Below are 16,379 nucleotides of genomic sequence, written 5' to 3'. Positions count from 1 at the left end.
ATCAGAATGTGACTTAAACAAAGGCAGATTCTCTTTGTCAAACAAAGAAATGCAAAGCAATCACAGGCAAACTGCTATCATGGAGTGAAGGATGCCAGCAAAGGGCACTAGATGACACCCCACTGTGTTTATTAGGGGGCATTATTGTCAGCTCTTTTAACAGGACTGGCATTTGTCATCTGTTGACACTTCTTAAATGAGGCCTCCAGTGGCACAAGGCCAATTCAGTTATAATTCTATCCCAATCAGTTCCCAGTCAAGTAGCCTTCTAGAATTCACACTTGATCCATCTGGCACTAACTGTGGCTGTCAGCAGAATATTGAGTAATACTTCACCCAGAGAGGTAGGAGAGAGGATGGGGAGGGATGAAATTACCATGGGTGAATGAGAGGAATGCCCCCTTCAAGTCCCCACACTACAGCCAAAGCTAAGGCATGGGCACAGCGAGTGACATGTCCCCTTATTCACATCGGCATTTATAGACAGAGGGACAGAATGATTGATTTGTGAAAGGAGAGGTATATTCTAAGGATGACAGTAAACCTGTCAGTTTGATTTATTATTCACTGTTATCCATCCCGTTTAGATGGCTGTGACTAGTCAGCCAGAACTACGACCAAATATGGATTATCTTCAAGTATTGTATTAAGAATATATTTGTATTAACAAAGTCAAATGAGAAGTACAACAGGATATTATGTAGCTAATATAACACATGGAACAAACAAAGGTGTTACATTTTAAGTGTTAAAACAGGCATAGACTTGGCCAAGGTACAATATGCAAGATGATGATGCTGGACCAGTTCACCCTGCACTGTCCTGTCTGAACAGAGGTCCAGTTGATTTCCTAAATAGGCAAGCTACTCGGCCCAACGTCATGGCGGTTGTTTCCCAAAATAGCTGAGTGCAGCCGCATCCCAAGTGCAACACTTTGTACACGGTTATCTTTAGACACATAGATTAGAGCTTTATTCTTAAAGATGTGTAAAAAAAAAATGGAAGCTGAGGATTTGTTTGAAGTCAGAGAGCGTTAAACCTCTTATCCGTCAGACACCTTCTGGAACATGTGTTCTTTCGGTTCTGGATTCATCAGGCACCTCTCACAATATCATCACCGGAAAGGTGCTCCTCACAGGAGAAAAATCTGTTTAATGGAACTAAATCCTACTTTGGGATTATTCACAGAGAACACAACTAGCTAACTAAACCAGGATTAACACAGATTGGTTCAATGGAATCCTTTTCATCTTTAGGCGATGAAAGCAGAGAAGTTTTGATTACATGAAGAGTAATCATCTCACCTAAAAATAGTTCTAATGCGAGACAGACTAATGAACTATAACTGGAGAACTAAGTACAGTAGTGAGAAGTCCTGCTCATTGTGGTAGAGCGTAGTGTACCAGAGTTGGCCCTGCGTTGACGGTCTCCTCGTTCTCACAGCACCAGTCTATCCTCACCACCCTCCTGGATGACCTGACCAATGGAGGCCTGGCTCTGGGCCCTCAGGAAGCACCCACGCTTGCACGCCATCAGCTGCTCCAGGTCGAGCCACATCTTCACCTGCTTCATGTTGGGCCAGTGGCTCTCCCTCACCGCCTTCTGCTGCTCACGCAACTTCTGTTGTTGTCCAAAGGGAAAGAGGAATAATTATTACATCATCACAACAGGCTCATTTTGACATCAAACAGTGTATGATACCAGCAGAGTTAAACAGCCATTTTCATTTAAATGCCTTTTCTTTCCAAGTGTCAGCATATGGTTTTGTATCAAACACTGAATGGAAGGGTGGTCATGACATCCTTGTATTCATTGACTGGAAGCTTGACCAGCCAAATATTACAAAGTGCATTAGCATCAAGCCTATAACCATAGATGGGAAACCCTAATAAAGAAGTAGCTTGTCACGAATGTGTCAGGGGGGAAATATAGATGACTGTTGATGCACTGAGGACTAGCGTAGAGAGAAATCAGCATGCAACCCTACAGCTGCTCCACAGTGATGAGTGGACAGACATTTACATTTTTACATTTTAGTCATTTAGCAGACGCTCTTATCCAGAGCCACTTACAGTTAGTGAGTGCATACATTTTCATACTGGTCCCCCGTGGGAAACGAACCCACAACCCTGGCGTTGCAAGCGCCATGCTCTACCAACTGAGCTACACGAGACTAACTGAGGACACGGGAGTAATGTATCACTGCTGCGTGTTATACAAGCTGCACCTATACTGGCGTGCTGCAGCAGCACGTCTACATTACAGCTCGTCTACTGGGCCAAATGGTTTAGCAGGAATGCAGATGGGCCCCCTCTGCCATACACTTTCTCCTCTCTGGCCACATTCTTATCAGGGTGAGGAAGGAAGGAACCTAAAGTATGGCCTCTGTGTTTGCAGGGGATCCATTTCAGATTCCATTGGCACTGTGCCTGCATCCTGACAAAGCACCTCCTTGCTCACCTTGCCCAGGGACTCCTGCTCTGCAATGTTCTTCATGTACTGCTCCCTGTGAAACAGCCAGAGGGTCAGAGTTCATGTGAGCCTATTAACTTTCGCAAGCTCAATGCTGCCATTATAACATTACTGTGAGTTTTACAAGGGAAATACTACCTGTTAGTTGAATAACACAAAATAGCAAATATTCATAACATATTTTATTAACCTCTTAAGGATCGGACCCCTTTTTTCAATTCTCGCCTAAAATGACATACCCAAATCTAACTGCCTGTAGCTCAGGACCTGAAACAAGGATATGCATATTCAGAGGTGAATGTATCAAACCAGTTGCCGTGATACGTTTTTTGTTGTTGTGTACTCTCCTCAAACGATAGCATGGTATGTTTTCACTGTAATAGCTACTGTAAATTGGACAGTGCAGTTAGATTAACAAGAATTTAAGCTTTCTGCCCATATAAGACATGTCTATGTCCTGGAAAGCTTACCATTACTTACAACAGTCAAGCTAATCACATTAGCGCACGTTAGCTCAACCGATCCCGTAGAGGTTAAACCAGTATTTTATTTACATATTTTTCCTTTAGCAAAGCAATACTTCTGGACACACTTGGAAATGCATAGCTATAGTATATAAAAGACCTGAGGGTGAATCTACTAACGGACTGCTGTAAGTGTATCCTTTGAGGGAGGTATTTGGGGAGGTGTGTGGCAACAGTAGCAGATGCACAAGTGTTGTAATAGGAGCATATGGAGGTGACTACGGTAATAGAAGTCCTAAGCAGCTGGCAGACTCAGCTCAGCGTGCTCACCTGATGGTCTTCCTCCTCTCTTGCGGATCAGGGGACACGTAGGCCTTCATCTCTTCTGCTGCTCGCTGCATTTGCAACTCAAATGATCTGTGAAGAACAGAGAGAGATGGGGAGAAAGAGAGAGATTGGGATAGAGAGAGAGAGCAAGAAGAACGAGAGCTCTGGTTTACTGTCACAGTACAGAACAGGTGTTGGGGAAGAGGTTGTTTGCTACTTGAGCCCCTTACCTCTATCATGCAGTTGATTACATTTACATTTTACACATTTAGCAGACGCTCTTATCCAGAGCGACTTACAGGAGCAATTAGGGTTAAGTGCCTTGTTTAAGGGCACATCGACAGATTTTTCACCCAGTCGGCTCGGGGATTAGAACCAGCGACCTTTCGGTTACTGGCACAACGCTCTTACCCACTAAGCTACCTGCCGCCCTGGAGTTGATGTAGTGGTATCGGTTTTCCTGCCGAGTCATCTCCACCCTCAGAGCTCTCACCTCCTGCAATGGGAGGTGGTGAATGAAAACATTCGACCATAAGAAACTGAACTGTTCCTCATGGAGAGAACATTCAAATTGTGTGGTGTATGTGAACAAATGATATAAAGAAAATGTCATACGTGGTGATATGTGGGGGTGTTAGATACGTCAGGTGTCTACACACAGCATTTCATATTGTACCTGCTCCAGTTTGAATCGGTTACTCTCCAGGCCTGCAGCACAGCTGTCATACTGGGCCTTCCTCTCCTCCTACTCTTGAGTTAGCTCCTGTGATGAAAGAAAAACCCATTCACAGATACATGAACAGAGAAATACACATACATGCACATATTCTACAGCATTTAAAAAAGACAGTACAATGACAAGACAATTCACTGTTATAGTATGTTATGTACAGTGCATTCGGAAAGTATTCAGACCCCTTGACTTTTTCCACGTTACGTTACAGCCTTATTATAAAATTGATTACGTGGGTTTTTTCCTCATCAATCTACACACAATACCCCATAATGACAATGCTTTGTAGATATGTTTGCTAATTTAAAAAACAAAAAATACAATCTGAAATATCACATTTACATAAGTATTCAGACCCTTTACTCAGTACTTTGTTGAAGCACCTTTGGCAGCGATTACAGCCTCGAGTCTTCTTGGGTATGACGGTACAAGCTTGGCACACCTGTATTTGGGGAGTTTCTCCCATTCTTCTCTGCAGATCCTCTCAAGCTCTGTCAGGTTGGATGGGGAGCGTCGCTGCACAGCCATTTTCAGGTCTCTCCAGAGATGTTTGATTGGGTTCAAGTCCGGGCTCTGGCTGGGCCACTCAAGGACATTCAGAGACTTGTCCCTAAACCACTCCTGCGTTGTCTTGGCTGTGTGCTTAGGGTCGTTGTCCTGTTGGAAGGTGAACCATTGCCCCAGTCTGAGGTCCTGAGCACTCTAGAGCAGGTCTTCATCAAGGATCTCTCTGTACTTTGCTCCGTTCATCTTTCCCTTGATCCTGACTAGTCTCAGTCCCTGCTGCTGAAATACATCCCCACAGCATGATGCTGCCACCACCATGCTTCACCGTAGGGATGGTGCCAGGTTTCTTCCAGACATGATGCTTGGCATTCAGGCCAAAGAGTTCAATCATGTTTTCAGACCAGAGAATCTTGTTTCTCATGGTCTGAGAGTCCTTTAGGTGCCTTTTGGCAAACTCCAAGCGGGCTGTCGCGCCTTTTACTAAGGAAGGGTTTCCATCTGGCCACTTTTCCATAAAGGCCTGATTGGTGGAGTGCTGCAGAGATGGGAGAACCTTCCAGAAGGACAACTATCTCCACAGAGGAACTCTGGAGCTCTGTCAGAGTGACCATCGAGTTCTTGGTCACCTCCCTGACCAAGGCCCTTCTCCCCCGATTGCTCAGTTTAGCCGGGCAGCCAGCTCTAGGAAGAGTGTAGGTGATTCCAAACTTCTTCCATTTAAGAATGATGGAGGCCGCTGTGTTCTTGGGGACCTTATATAGATGCACTGTCAACTGTGGGACCTTATATAGACAGGTTTGTGCCTTTCCAAATCATGTCTAATCAATTGAATTTACCACAGGTGGACTCCAAATCAAGTTGTAGAAACATCAAGGATGATCAATGGAAACAGGATGCACCGGAGCTCCATTTCGAGTCTTATAGCAAAGGGTCTAAATACTTATGTAAATAAGGTATCTGTTTTTTATTTGCAAAAAAATCTAAAAACCCGTTTTCACTTTGTCATTATGGGGTATTGTGTGTAGATTGATGAGGGAAAACATTAATTTAATTCATTTTAGAATAAGGCTGTAACGTAACAAAATGTGGAAAAAGTCAAGGGGTCTGAATACTTTCCGAATGCACTGTATGCAAAAGTTAGTTTCCCCAACCCCTTTCATATCACTATCAGATCAAAGCACCATTTTACTTAATCTTAGCTCTAGCTTAGTCTATTAATATATTTCTGCCGCAGCTTTTCATCATTAGTTAATGTTAGCCAGTATGATGGTGTACCAATTTAGGGAACACATGTTGGAAAATATGATCCCCTGCTTTAGCAGATGGATGTGAGGGGCTTTCCCTATCGTACACTTTACATATAGACTACCGGTACATGTAAACTATCGTTAATGGACTCCACAAAAATCCTGCAAACCTTATTCTACCTCATGTTATTTTTTGCGCTACATTGATATTGATGACTGCATTGTTGGGTTTGGAGCTTGCAAGAAAGGCATTTCACCGTACTTGTGCATGTGACAAAAACTTGAAACTTGAAAGTGAATAGCAGCTGGTGGAGGCATCAGGGTTTTCCCCTTTGTTAAACCTCTTGACCTCATGTCATGCTTTGATAAGCTTCTAGTTTCGCATAATAATCTGGGGTTGTAAATGTGGCTAATTCTATAGACACAGCTCTGTGTAATGACGCAATTTGAAGATGAAACTGCTGACAAAGTTATACAGCGTGTGACGTTCACCTGACACTGCTGTCTCAAAGGCCTCAGTTCCTATATGATAGGCGCAAGGGCAGACTTTTTCTCCACTATCGTCGAATTCAGTTTCTTCACCTGAAAAACAGTATCACATATTTCAAAATAATCCACAGAAATGTCAGTTTAAGATGACTAACTATACCCATAATAACATCTGATAATCATAATGTCACTGGTGTTGTACACAAGCAGGGTCCTTATAGGGTGTGTATGCAGAGGCAGGGCTATCTAAAGCCAACCAGGAGATTGGAAGATTGTGAGGTGAGTGAAAGTCTACTTTAGAGGGGCAGGTGTTGCAGCTCTAAGCACTGTGAAGGGTTGAGTCCACCAAACAGGCAGGGCTCAGCTCAACACCTGGGAGTTCAGGCCACTTTGTTCTCCAGTGTGTGTGTATAGAAGTGTGTGTGTATAGCAGTGTGTGTGTATAGCAGTGTGTGTGTGGATGTGGTCTATTGTGAGAAATCTGGAAGATTGTGAGGTGAGTGAAAGTCCACGTTTATAGCTACAGCCAGAGATGCTTGATCATTGGGAGCGGCACAGTCTACTATCTGCTAAGTGTGAAAGCTGCCAGCTTTAACCACAAACCCTGACTACGCTTTAAAGAATTTCAAAAACATCTTGGACTGGGGTCTAATCAGCTGCAACTGGTTCTATTTGGACATTCTTGCAATGGGATGACAGATTGATAAAACTGGTTGATTTGGTAATCAAACCTGGCTTAAAACTCAGCAACTACTCTTCTTTTCCCCTGAATACAAGCACAAAAGGACAGTTGAAGTATGCACAAGGGGTATTTCAAAGGTATCAAGACACTAAATCAATGCGAAGAAATCAATGCCACAAACAAAACAGCACATAGTCAGGGCCTCCCGAGTGGCGCAGCAGTCTAAGGCACTGCATCGCAGTGCTTGAGGTGTCGCTACAGACCCAGGTTCGAGCCCAGGCTGTGTCACAGCCGGCTGTGACCGGGAGTCCCATAGGGCGGTGCACAATTGGCCCCAGCGTCATGCATGTTAGGGAAGGGTTTGGCCGGGGGGCTTTACTTGGCTCATCGCTCTCTAGCGACTCCTTGTGGTGGGCCGGGCGCCTGCAGGCTGACTTCGGTCATCAGTTGGACGGTGTTTCCTCCGACACATTGGTGCGGCTGGCTTCCGGGTTAAGCGGGCGGGTGTTAAGAAGCACGGTTTGGGGGGTCATGTTTCAGAGGACGCATGACTCGACCTTCGCCACTCCCGAGCCCGTTGGGGAGTTGCAGCGATGAGACAAGATCGCAATTGGATATCACGAGATTGGAGAGAAAAAGGGGGTAAAAAAACAACAACACATAGTCAGACAAGAACCGTTCTTGTAAAACAAATTGTGCTGTGTTGGGGTAGTGCATTTGAAGGCAATGAGCATCATCCTGAGTATGGGTGGTCTGGAGTGGGTAAAGATCTGTCCCTGTGGTAAAGTGACATGCTACTCAGACATTGGCTCCGATCCCCTGGTATAGTCACCATTTCAGACATGTCGTCCAGCGAGCGTCCCTTCATCTCGTCCAGCTCACTCTTGATGGCCGACACCCTCTCCAGTTCCTCCTGAGTGTCACTGTACCCAGAGATCCCCTTCTGTGTCTCCATGGATTGCTACACAGACAACAATGTGGCCATATGGAGTTCCAGTCATCAGTTACTACACAAAATATGAGATCCTTGTGCCTTGTAATATGGCAGCATAACATAATGAGATTGTGTCCAGTTTTATCATCCTAAACCAAATGTCAGTGTAGGGACCTGGCAAGAGTTCACTAGAAATAATAATAAGCCATTTAGCAGACGCTTTTATCCAAAGCGACTTACAGTCATGCGTGCATACATTTTTGCGTATGGGTGGTCCCGGGGATCGAACCCACTACCTTGGCATTACAAGCGCCGTGCTCTACCAGCTGAGCTACAGAGGACCACAAACACCTGGCACTTGAGCAATGTAGTCTATCTACACCCACACGAGCTGCAAGGCAATGGGATATTTTTAATGAGTGTAATCAGTAAATACAAGTTAATAATTTGAGATGAGTAAACCTCCATGTAATAACATACAATGGCTCACCTAATTAATTGTTTATAATTAGTTTGCACCATGTCGACAAATGTAAGTCTATAGCTGTGACTCAGTGACTAAGTTACTCCCTCCCTGTCTGGGAGGATAAATCACAGATAGCCTAGTCCGGTGTTGCAGCTCTAAGCACTGTGAAGGGTTGTGTCCACACAAACAGGCAGGGCTCAGCTCGACACCTGGGAGTACAGGCCACTTTGTTCTCCAAGAAGAAGAGAAGGTTACATGCGGTTGAGGTAGCAGTGTGTGCATGTTCGGTCTATTGTATATGATGAGTGAGAAAACTGTGACCTATGAAAATAAACACAATTTCCTTCCCATGTAGCCCCCAGCCCTCTCCTGCAAATATGTTCAAACACTGATAAAGACTGAATGTGAATGACCTAATGAAACTACATGAATTCTAATATTTGTTTCTGATATGAATAGTTCACAGTGGCAGGCAGGGCTTCTAGCATGTTCTGGATTATACTGTATAACCAACATTGTTGCAGCAAATGGTTCATCGTTTTATGTGGGAGGGGTAATGGTTGGGAACAGGAATGCAGGTGGCGACAGGAGAGGGGTCTCAGGCACCAACAACCAACCAGCCGTGGTACAACGGGTAAGGGGGGGGGTGCATCCACTGATAAAAAAATACCAGCGTCATAGAGAGAAACAGATGCAGCCTTCGCAAATAGCAGCAGCCCAGCACTCCCTGATCAGCCAGGCTTTCAGCAAGTCAGGAGGTCAGAGGCTTCTGAGGTGTGAAGTCATTTCCAACGAAGGTCAATGCAATTTGTATGAACAAGGGCAGGATGGAAAGGCACGTGTACCACTATAAGGGGGCTTCTATGCGGTATGGAGGAAAGCAGGTAGGGTCGATAGCTGCCCTGCTGTGAAAGGGGACTGGTGCAGTGCATTACCAGTTGCTGTTGGCCGACCTCATGCCTCTGTTTTAGGATCTCCTCTGTCCGCTGCAGGACCCCGTACTCAGCTCGGTAATCTCCTGCCTCTTCTTCTTGAACACAGTCCCCTTGCTGCGCAGTTTCCCGACAAAACGTTTGAACTGAGAGGAACCGAGAGTGACTGTCATGAAAAAATATGCTACGAGAAAGGGGATGACCAAAAGTAATGACAATAACATTGTAAAGTAATGACAATAACATTGTAAAGTAATGACAATAACATTGCATATTTTTGTGTCTGAAAATGAGACTGACATGTTCTCTTTCTTCCCAGATACACAAGGACAACCACATCTTGAAGCAAGGTCATCCTCTCCAATTCCTACCAAGACAGACATGACCCCTGGCAAACACACCAAATGTTGGCCAACTGGATGCGGCACTCAACCCGCCCTCCCCCTTTCTCTGTAGGGGTACGATGAGACATTTACATTTTTGTCATTTAGCAGACGCTCTTATCCAGAGCGACTTACAGTTAGTGAGTGCATACATTTTTTTTGTTCTTTCTTTTTCATACTGGCCCCCTGTGGGAATCGAACCCACAACCCTGGCGTTGCAAACGCCATGCTCTACAAACTGAGCTACACGGGACTCCTGTGCATGTCAACATTTATAGCCGTTGTTCATTCTGGAGAACAACCCCAGAAATCACAGAATGTTACGTCACTTAAGGCATGCACGGCTTGTGCGCGAGAACGTATGGTTTGTTTTATTTCAGGACATCAAGTGCAGACAAGGTTGAGAGGGAATTAGCAGGCAGAACAATGCTGCATAGCATTCCCTCATCACATACAATATGTCCCCAGAACAACTGCTACTAAATTAGCCAGCACTTTGAAGGGCTTGAACTATTTATCATGACAAACACATACTCAGGACAGGAGGATAGTTGTTGAAAATGCAGCACAGTGGGATAGTAGATAATGAAACATTGTATGCACATACAGTATATGCACTGTGCAAATTTAGAAATAGCAGTTGCCTACAGTATATGTGAAAATCCATTTTGGCCGGGTGAATAACCTTTCCAGATTGAGCAAACACATCTGTTATTTATGTTGGGGGAATTTGGGGTGTAAGGGAACAGAGAGCCAAGCAATGGATGATGGAACACTAGAAACATGGTGGACTAGTTAGTAGTGGGTTTAAAACCAAGCTAACTGAGGATGAGCACACAGGGTCATAATACAGAGGCCCTCCTGCAGCTGCCGGGTGACGTGATTACACGCAAGTTCAGAAATGGAAAGTGCCTCTGATAAGGTGATAATTTCCACCATGACCCCAGGAGAGACTGATAAGGTGATAATTTCCACCATGACCCCAGGAGAGACTGATAAGTCCTTTCCATTTACCACAGAAATCCTCCTTGTTCTTACCTCCTGTTTCACCATACTGAGAAATCAGGTTTAGAGTTTCCTTTCACATCAAAACACACTCCCTCATTATCGAGAGGAGCAGATGAAACCACCCACATTGAACAGGGCATTGGAGAGAGCAGGGAGAAAGTGGCTGCTATTTCAGACAGGCAGCTTATGTGCCTCGCCAGACTGTCCAGCGCTCAGCGCGATGTTCTCACTGCGTGTGGAACTCCTGCTCATAAAACACTCAGACATGAACATATGGGTGCAGTACGTGCCCTATCCATCAGCGACCACCAACTATATACTGTAGAGCTGCTTATGGCAAATGTTCCTCTGCAAACAGCAACAGGCTTAGTCTGAGATTTGAAGAGTGGTCGTTCTCCAGGCACAGGGTGTGTTGACACACAGGAGTGATGGCTCCTGGCACTGTGTTGCAGAGTCAAAAAGGCACTCAAATTTGAGAGTCCACTCTCTGCCAATGGTTCAGAGAGATCTAACCGAACATGGCGTCAAAGTTTGTGTCAGTTTGTTTCGATTGGGGTAAAATATCAGCCATCGAGTTACATTTAGTTGAAGGATTTACACCGCAATGGTTTGTGTTTTCTGAATTAAATTTAGAAGATTTATTTATAAGAGATTAGAAAACAGCTAACATTTCAGACAGTTTGTTCTACAGTCCTGGTTCTAGGTAGTCCATGTTGTGGTCTATTTTTAACCTTGCATGGGAATGTGGGAGAGTGAGTGGAAAGGGATAAGTAGCTTTAGCCAGTGAGCCCTTCTCTGTTTACATAAGAGCAGAAATAGCATCTCATGTTCAGTGCAGCGCACAACTCTACCGCACTTCACTCTTATCCACAAAGTTTGACGTCAGCAAACAGTTTTGAGTGGTGGGCAATTGTACAACGTAACATGCGAATACTGAGCTGATTGTATCAGTGGAGGCTGCTGAGGGGAGGACGGCTCGTAATAATGGCTGAAACGGAGTAAATGGAATGGCATCAAACACATAGAAACCATGTGTTTGATACAATTCCACTCATTCCGCTCCAGCCATTACCACGAGCCCATCCTCCCCAATTAAGGTGCTTCCAACCTCCTGTGGATTGTATATAGGGGTAGCACTCTTTTTGCTGCAAAATGACGATACATCACTCACCATCGAAAAAGGCTCTGACCCTGTTCCACTGGTGAGGAAGGGGATTACTATTGGTGTGGATGATGATGTTCAGACCAGAGTACTGAGCTGTGAGAGGTGGTTAGTTACTGGAACGTTACCTCGTCTCCCCGGATGACCTCATCTCCGTCCAGGTCTCGTGCCTGGCTGTTCTTCTGGCTCAGCTCTCGTCTAGTGAAGCTAGCTCCTCCCGCGCCTCCTGCAGCTCCTCCGCCTACGCCTCCTTCTTACGCGTTATGATGGACGCCTGCAAGACACACACCAGTCATATTATTAAATATACAGTCAATACAGATACAGCCAGTAGATGTACGCATACCCATTTATTGTAATTCGCACAAAATCCACAGCCAGAATAGTTAAGGAGGTAAGGTTGGCGCAACAGCGCGTCTACCACAAACCACAGCTAGGAAAGGTTGAGCGGTGGTTTATACAGTATGTGAGCAAACAAGAGCAGTTTATCCTCTATCATCTGCCTCACTATAGCAAAAGAGACAACAAAACACAAAGATATTAAAATATCAATATGATAACCTGAATAATCCTTTTGATGATAAATGAAGCCGCCTCCCTTCATCAGACAACATCAATCATCCTCACAAGTTCAAAGAGCCTGCAAACGCTTAACCACACACAAACAGCCAGCTGTTACAGATTCATATAACTGACAAAGACCTGTGGATTTAGTATCAATGACGGAGAATGGCATTCTGAAATTGACATAACCATCCTATGTAATTGCTGGTGTTATGTCATATAACTCTACTATATGTTTAAAGAATGTGAGAAAATGAGAAACAAATCACCTGTTGCCTGAAAAGAGACAGTTTATTATCCATGGGGTCGTTTCGCATCATTCTTTTCTCAATCAGGTGGTTTATTTTTATGTTGTTTTCTCGAATCTGGACAAAGTGGGGAACAGTCAGACTTAAACTTTTTGGTTATTGTCAGTCATTCTTGAACCAAATTTACCAAACTGTGAAGGCTCTATAGCTTAATTGCCCAGGTAGGTAGATAGCTCACCTTGTCCTCCAGTTCCCCAAGCTCAGCTTGGCCCATGTCCGGCTCGGACACCACATTCTGCAGGTACTGCACCATCCGCCTCTTACTCTCCAGCTCCTTGGGCAGTTTAGACATAGACATTTGATCAGGCTACATCATTCTGAAAGTCTTTGAAACACAATGAGGCACACCTGCTTATAGAAGAAAAGGGGGGTAATATGCACATCCTAAACTTGAGATGAGCACACCTGCTCATCACAATAATTAACATTAGACAAGATCAAGAGAGTGTATGAAAAATATTGTTTTAATTAATCAACTCAAGGGCATAACCTCAACATATAGTGCATTCGGAAAGTATTCAGACCCCTTGACTTTTTCCACATTGTTACATTACAGCCTTATTCTAAAATGGATGAAATAGATTTTTTCCCTCAATCAATACACAATACCCCATAATGACAAAGCAAAAACTGTTTAGAAATGTTTGCTAAATTATTACAAGTAAAAAACTGAAATATCACATTTACATAAGTATTCAGACTGAAAACCTTTATAAGAGGGTCACATGTTTTGATATGTGGTATTTTGAGTCATTGGATTGTCAAATGCTTCGTTAATGTGCCACCCACAAAAGGTCTCATGTCTGTCTTTCTTTACTTTGGTCATTTTGGAAACTATAAATGTGTAAATCTCCTGTGTGATTGTAGAGGCCACCACTAGACGAGGACAAAAAAATAGGCAAATCCATATATGGTGAGCTCTAATGGAGCACTTCAAAGATCAGGATGATTACAGGGCCTTAATAGATGCGAATTAATTAAACAGAGATTCAGCCTAATCTGCTGTGTCCTTGACCTTTCAACCTTTTCAACCAGCTGTGGCGTGGAGGGTGATGCAGAACAGGCCTCCTCACTCTCTGGCTTGGCATCTGCTGCTGCCTGCTGCAGGTCCTTCAGCTGCTGCTGAGATCTCTGCAGTCTCTGCTCTGCCTGTAAAAGCTGGACATATCCAAACGACAACACACCTTATCCGAATTTTAAAAGAAACCAACATCATGTCTCAACCAACATCATGCTTATCAATCTACTTGTAAGTGAATTTGGAATATGTAATTGACAACAATCTTTGATAATATGTAAACTTTTACCTATATATATATATATATCACATATTTGTACTCTGTATGCAGCAAAGTTGATGATATGGGTTACAAAGCCTGTAAATTGGAAAGTTGGACAAAGCAGGACACAAGCTACCGAAAAAGACATGATATATCATTACTTGGTGCTTCTGCTCTTGCTTCTGCTGAGCCAGAGACTCTTCTCTCTCTTTTCTACATGTAGTTGTCTGGCCAGTTCCAGCATCCGCTGGTGGTTGGACACTGACTCCACCTGGTGGACACAGATGAAACTGTGATACTGTTTCGGCATCTGAGATTGAGTTTCGCCTCACATGACAGCCGGGAGGCACTACCAACAACTCAAGTTTCCTCTCCTGGCATGGCCTTAAAGTATGACCCACTAAAATAGCACTCTATTACTCTTCTGCCCTGTAAAAGGGTGAAGCCTTGAGCCTCTCAGATGCCTGTCCAGTCTCATTACCACAAGGAATCCGTTGGCGTGTATGAGAGGTCATGTTTTCATTCCTCTGTGAGTCCCTGTGAGTTTCAGGCATTATGACAGGGTGGGCTTCCTCAAACAGACAGAAATTCCCACGGGGGGTATGAAAAAAAATAAATAATTATGCACTCACTAACTGTAAGTCGCTCTGGATAAGAGCGTCTGCTAAATGACTAAAATGTAAATGTAAAAATGTCTGCGTCACTCAGGCTGTGGGTCGTGTTGCCCAGGTGCAGTTGGAACATCTGGGACCTAGCAGGCTCCTCTGGGAGAGAGATGTAGATACACTTCTCAAACCTGACGGTGACATAATGCACTGATGAGAATGGTTGATAATGACTTTATTGTATCTGTTAGTTTATTTTTTTGTCTTGAACAGTACAACACAAAACATTTATCATTTAATATCTATTGTTCTACAAACATTTCTAGAAAAATGTAGCAGAGTTAGTCCTGAGAAACTTCAATTAACCATCCTCTATGTTCCAACACACAAACTCTGGAAATCTAAGAGTCTGGTTAGTTTTATAATGATGAATGACAAACCACACACACACACACAGACACACACTCTGACCTCTGACCCCTGTATTTAGTTCTGATCTGCACGCCGTCGTGGCTGACGAAGAGGTGGGTGTTGGCTGTGGTGACCATCTGCAGACAGGTAGCTCTGCTCCACACGGGAGACTTCCTTATAAGGAGGGTGAAGGAGAGGCTCTCACTACTCTGGTAGCAGTCACTGAACACGTCTAAAGAGAGAGAGGAAGGGGTTAACGCTCAACACTTCTCAGCCTTCATCTCATATCTGTAGAATGCATTATTCTGTAACTTTTCTTTAGCAAAGAAAAAGGCTAACCTACCTTTGGCCAGGCTATCAAACTTCTGGCCAAGCTTGGTCTCTGTCTCACTCTCCATCTTCGACAGCTTCTTCAACATCTTACAGCCTGCCAGAACACGGAGGACAGATTCCCCTGCCTGAGAGAGAGAGAGACAGAGGCGGACAGACAAAGGAGATAGATAGCGAGCGAGAGAGAGAGACAGAGACAGAAAGAGAGAGAGAGAGAGAGAGAGAGAGACAGACAGACAGACAGACAGACAGACGAGATAGATAGAGAGACAGACAGACAGAGGAGATAGATAGCGAACGAGAGAGAGAGACAGAGACAGACAGACAGAGGAGATAGATAGCGAGAGAGAGAGAGAGAGACAGACAGAGGAGATAGATAGCGAGCGAGAGAGACAGAGGAGATAGATAGCGAGCGAGAGAGAGAGAGACAGACAGACAGAGGAGATAGATAGCGAGAGAGAGAGAGACAGACAGAGGAGATAGATAGCGAGCGAGCGAGAGAGAGAGAGAGAGACAGACAGAGGAGATAGCGAGCGAGAGAGAGAGAGACAGACAGACAGAGGAGATAGATAGCGCAAGAGAGAGAGCGAGAAACAGACAGACAGACAGACAGATGGTCCGGGACAAGGTAGCACGCCCCCTGGTCCTCCTGGACTGACCCTAGCCCTGTGGCCCTATCCAAAAGTTACTCCTGGACAAGGCCAATTTGAAAATATTATCTTCAAAACATGATTAAATCCTGTTCTGTTAGCAGTTAAAAACCACTAATTCTTCCAGCAACAGTGTTGGTATTGTGTTGTTATTGTTATTGTTTTTTAAAAGGGACTATAAGAAAGAAACTCATAATGAACAGCAAGGCACTGGAGTGACAAATCGCCCTTGCTGTCTCTGCCTGGCCGGTTCCTGTTGCTCCATTGGGATTCTCTGCCTCTGACCCTATTATGGGGGCTGAGTCACTGACTTACTGGTGCTTTCCATGCCGTCCCTCGGAGGGGTGCATCACTTGAGTGGGTTGAGTCACGGACGTGATCTTCCTGTCTGGTTTGTTGCTCCCACGGGCTCGTGCAGTGGAGAT

The 16,379-nt window shown here is 44.4% G+C and overlaps 1 pseudogene across 1 annotated transcript; it reads right to left on the bottom strand.

The window, feature by feature from the left end:
- Window positions 1-1,314: 1,314 nt before the first annotated feature.
- Window positions 1,315-15,393, bottom strand: LOC311145053 (intraflagellar transport protein 81 homolog; annotated as a pseudogene). Its single transcript, XR_014615571.1, has 15 exons — window positions 15,318-15,393; window positions 15,067-15,206; window positions 14,120-14,229; window positions 13,627-13,836; window positions 12,857-12,952; window positions 12,640-12,735; window positions 11,935-12,080; window positions 9,257-9,399; window positions 7,754-7,882; window positions 6,243-6,332; window positions 3,940-4,026; window positions 3,675-3,759; window positions 3,267-3,353; window positions 2,461-2,506; window positions 1,315-1,620 (listed from the first exon to the last, which is right to left on the bottom strand). The product of XR_014615571.1 is annotated as an intraflagellar transport protein 81 homolog (transcript).
- Window positions 15,394-16,379: the final 986 nt, after the last annotated feature.

The sequence above is a fragment of the Coregonus lavaretus genome (genome assembly GCF_964263955.1).
Source record: "Coregonus lavaretus genome assembly, chromosome: 17".
Taxonomy (NCBI): domain Eukaryota; kingdom Metazoa; phylum Chordata; class Actinopteri; order Salmoniformes; family Salmonidae; genus Coregonus; species Coregonus lavaretus.
This window is presented reverse-complemented; position numbering and strand designations above follow the sequence as displayed.